Source organism: Gopherus flavomarginatus, chromosome 1 (genome assembly GCF_025201925.1).
Source record: "Gopherus flavomarginatus isolate rGopFla2 chromosome 1, rGopFla2.mat.asm, whole genome shotgun sequence".
In the NCBI taxonomy this organism is placed as follows: domain Eukaryota; kingdom Metazoa; phylum Chordata; order Testudines; family Testudinidae; genus Gopherus; species Gopherus flavomarginatus.
In genome coordinates, this window is record NC_066617.1 from 47,182,610 (window position 1) to 47,187,864 (window position 5,255).

The window sequence follows — 5,255 nt, forward strand, 5'->3', positions numbered from 1 at the left end:
CAGCAGCTCGACTCGGCGAAAACAACATTGGCGGGGGACGGGGCTCGCTCCGGCCCTGCGCCGATTGGCTGCCTGAGCCTCTGACGTACTCCGCGGCTGGCGCCCGCCCGCACCATCCTGGGAAACGTAGTAGCCGTGTGAAGGAGGGGGCAGAGACTACATGTCCCACAATGCACCGCCAGCAGCAGCTTCGCTCCTGGGTTGAGGGGCGGGGCCACCCAGAGGTTCGGCTGCTTTGAAGGAGGCTGGCAGGGCCAGTGGTGCGTGGCGCGGTGGTCTCAAGCCCTGGGGGGTTTTGCACGGGCGCCGGAAGTGGCCCCTCCGCTCAGCCGGTGCCCAGGCTCGGTGTTACGCCAGCCTCGTGCACTAGGTTCCAATGCCAGTCGCTCGCCTTTGGCACCTTGTCTCTCGGTCCTGTTGGAGAGCCACGGCCCAAGCCTGAACGGACAGTGGGTGGCCAGCGCTGTACCTCCTCGCCACTGGGCCTCGCTGGGTGCATGGCAGTGTGGGCCACAAGGCAAACAGAGGCTTGTGTCACACGTTGATGTTCCCACTTAAAAACTTGGCTGAGTTAGAGGCAGCCGTATCATTGCCAAATCTCATGGTATTTAAAGTTTTTCTTAAAGCCTCAGCTCCTGGAGTCATGTTATTTAGTAAGACTCTCAGCTGTCATTTTTTTTATAATTTAAAAAAGTATAGTTCTAGCCCTTTTGGTTGCAGGCAAAAAAAAAAAAGTTGAAAATGTAACCTCAGTGTGTCTCAAAAGGCCCAAAAAAACCAGATGGCAAATAAAAATGTATTTGATTTTTAACCTCATGTTTTTTAAACCAAACTAGGCATATTTTAGGGGATGATTTCATTTCTGAATGCTTGGAGTTGGCAATAATGCGCTAATCTCACATGGGTCCACAATATATATGTAACAAGTAAATATACTGTATAAGCACCAAGTGTATTATAATTCCATATATTATCACATGAATGGACTAATATGAAACTGCCACTGTCCATACTAGATATAATATAAAATATGACATGAGTCTAACCCTAAGCCCACTGAAGTCAGTGAGAATCTTTCCATTGAATTCACTGAGCTCTTGGTCAGTTCCTAAGTATAGGAAACAATGGTCCTATCACAAAGGTAATTAAACTTGTTCAATTCCACTATAATCTTTCATTCATCATTTACTACAAAAATGTCATTTTGGGACTGAGATGAAAACTTCATTCAAAGAACACTGGGTTTTGCTCTTCTATAATAATAATTATTATTTATTATTACCAGAGAATTTAAGAGCCCTAGTCATGTAACAGATACACATTACACTAGGCACTGTACTAACAGAACAAAAAGATGATCTCTGCCCCCAATTTACAATGTAAATAGTTGGAGTTTGCTGGGGGGAGGGGAGTTGCAAGTGGTATTGGTTTGTTAGCAGCATAAGAATTTCCATACCAGTGCAAGACCAGTGGTCCACCCAGTACATTATCCTGTTTCTGTCCAGTGACTTGTACCAAATGCATCAAAGGAAGGAGTAAAGATCTTTATAATGAAAATGTGAGTGGAAACTCTTCAAAGCTAGACTTCAGTTACATGAAGATAGGCTTGGCAGAATTTTTTTTTTTTTTATCATTTCAATAGATACGTTTATTTTAAGCATTTTTTATTTTTATTCACAATTCACAGTTACAGGAAATTATGAAGGGATCCAACAATAAGGGATGTTAAACAATAATTTAATGATAGACAAGATTCAAAAAGTTAAAGCTTTGTAACTTAAAATACAAACTGTTAACATCACAGGTCAAAATATACAAAGTAAATATCCTTAAATCATAACCTAATAAGTTATCAAGCATCTTTTTTCTTACATAACCTATCTGTAAATTTCAATTATCATTAATGGATATACAGTATTTTTTTTCCTGGGTTTATTTGTGTATGGTGAAATTGACATTAACTGGTGGGGGGGGGGTGTTTACCAAGCCCATATATAAGAAGCTAAGCAATTTTGAAGAGTTATATATCACCATGGGCCATAGAAGCGTCTCCATGCTGCCCTGACAATGAGCATTAGCTCTTTCAGGAAGGACTGCAGTTAGGTGATCAGTCTCCATACTCATTCTGTCTTTAGCTAGTCTGTGAACAAATAAAAATTAGTGCCAGCTATGATGGTGGTTTTTGTGGTGTGGATATTTGTCTGAGACCATCAACTAATTTCATATAGGTACATTAACATTTGTTAAATGGTAATTCGTTCAGTCACTATCAACCAGAAGATTTAAGATGAAAAGTACTGTACCCCAATCCTCTGAGCCATCCAGTCTTCCAAGTGCAATTTCTGATATGTAGGGCTAGGGACATAATACAGACTTGGGGGATTGTCATGGGGCAATTTGAAGTTGTGTGTGAGGAAACCGTTTCTACCTATTTTTTTTAGTGTAGGACTAAGATTCCAATCTTTCTTGTAGTCAAAGGGCTCCACATGGGTAGAGGACTCTGCCCATTTAAAATCACAGAGGAAATCTGAACTGTTAGGGTCATTTTCTTTTAGATGTTGTTCACACCATGCTTTATAGTTTAATGAAAGATATTATAAAATCAAGATGCATCTTGTTTTGCTCCTTAAAAAGAAGAATCATAGAGTCATAGAACTGGGAGGAACCTTGAGAGGTCATCTAGTTCAGTCCCCTGCACTCATGGTAGGACTAACTATTATCTAGACCATCCCTGGCAGGTGTTTGTCTAACCTGCTCTTAAAGATCTCCAATGATGAGATCCCACAACCTCCCTAGGCAATTTATTCCTGTGCTTAACCACCCTGACAGTTAGGACATTTTTCCTAATGTCTAAACTAAACCGCCCTTGCTGCAATTAAAGCCCATTGCTTCTTGTCCTATCCTCAGAGATTAAGAAGAACAATTTGTCTTCCTCCTCCTTGTAACACCTTTAATGCACTTGAAAACTATCATCTCCCCTCTTAGTCTTCTCTTTTCCAGACTAAACAAACCCAATTTTTTTAATCTTCCCTCACAAGTCATGTTTTCTAGACCTTTAATCATTTTTGTTGCTCTTCTCTGGACTTTCTCCAAATCTTTCCTGAAATCTGGCGCCCAGAACTGGACACAATACTCTAGTTGAGGCCTAATCAGCATGGAGTAGAGCGGAAAAATTTCTTCTCGTGTCTTAGCCCACAGGTAAGTCAAAAACATGGAGACTTGAGAGAAGGGTCAGAATTTGGGAAGAGCATGGGTTGTTACAGCACGGATCAGGGAGACACAATCCAGAACTGGAAGGGGGGGAGAGAGAGAAATCAAATCTGTATCTTAGATGTCTGTATACTAATGTGAAAAGTACGGGGAATAAGCAGGAAGAACTCAAAATGCTCGTAAATAAACACAACTATGACATAGTTGGCATCACAGACTGACTTGATGAGATAATACGCATGACTGAAATATTGGTATAGAAGGGTACAGTTTGGCAGGACAGGCAGGAAAAAAAGGGAGGCGGTATTGCTTTATACAATATATTAAAAATGTATACACTTGGACTGAGGCTGAGATGGAAATAGAGACAGACTTGATGAAAGTCTCCAGGTAAGGATAAAAGGGGTAAAAACAAGGGCAATGTCATGGTAGGGATCTACTACAGACCACCTCACCAGGAAAAAGAGGTGGATGAGGCTTTTTTAAAGCAACTAACAAAATCATCCAAAGCACAGGACTTGATGGTGATGGGAGACTTCCACTACCCAGACATCTGTTGGGAAAATAAGACAGCAGGGTACGGATTATCCAAGTTCCTGGAATGTACTGGAAACAATTGTTTATTACAGAAGGTGGCGAAAGCTACTAGGGGAGAGGCTGTTCTAGATTTGATTTTGACAAGTGGGGGAAACTGACAGATTTTGAAAGTGGAAGGCAGCTTGGGGGGAAGTGATCATGAAATGGTAGAGTTCATGATTTAAAGTAATGGTAGGAGGGAGAACAGTAAAATAAATAGAATGGATTTCAAGAAGGCAGACTTTAGCAAACTCAGGGAGTTGGTACGTAAAATCCCATGGGAAGCAAGACTAAGGGGAAAAAGTTCAAGAGAGTTGGCAGTTTTTCAAAAAGCCATTATTAAGGGTGCAAGAGCAAACTATCCCACTGCATAGGAAATATAGGAAGTATGGCAAGAGACCACCCTGAGATCTTCAATGATCTGAAACTCAAAAAAGAGTCCTACAAAAAATGGAATCTAGGTCAAATTACAAAGGACGAATATAAACAAATAACACAAGTATGCAGGGACAAAATTAGAAAGGTCAAGGCACAAAACAAAATCAAACTAGCTAGAGACATAAAAGGTAACAAGAAAATATTCTACAAATACATTAGAAGCAAGAGGAAGACCAAGGACAGGGTAGGCCCGTTACTCAATGAGGGGGAAAAAACAATAACAGAAAATATGGAAATGCCAGAGGTGCTTAATGACTTATTTGTTTTGGTTTTCACCAAGAAGGTTGGTAGTTATTGGACATCTAACATAGTGAATACCAGTGAAAATGAGGTAGAATCAGAGGCTAAAATAAGGACAGAATACGTCAGCCAGAATCTGTGTCTGGACTGATTTCAAAGCAGTAACAGACCTTTGAGGGTCACCAATTTGTTGTAGGCTTAGCATTTTAAAATAAGTTAAAAAATGTAATGATTGTTTCTTTTGCATTGCAATTTGATGTTGTCATAAACAGATAGCTAAGGGTTAATGTCTCTTTCACCTGAAGCACCTGACCAGAGGACCAATCAGGAAACCGGATTTTTTCAACTTTGGGTGGAGGGAAGTTTGTGTCTAAGTCTTTGTGTCTGTCTGCCTGCTTTCTCTGAGCTTTGGAGAAGTAGTTCTACTTTCTAGTCTTCTGTTTCTAAGTGTAAGGACAAAGAGATCAGATAGTAAGTTCTATGGTTTCTTTTCTTTGGTATTTGCATGAATATAAGTGCTGGAGTGCTTTGATTTGTATTCTTTTTGAATAAGGCTGTTTATTCAATATTCTTTTAAGCAATCGACCCTGTGTTGTATCATCTTAATACAGAGAGCCCATTTGTATTTTTCTTTCTTTTTATATAAAGCTTTCTTTTAAGACCTGTTGAAGTTTTCTTTACTTCAGGGAAATTGAGTCTGTACTCACCAGGGAATTGGTGGGAGGAAGAAATCGGGGAGATCTGTGTGTTGGATTGCTAGCCTGATTTTGCATTCCCTCTGGGGGAATAGG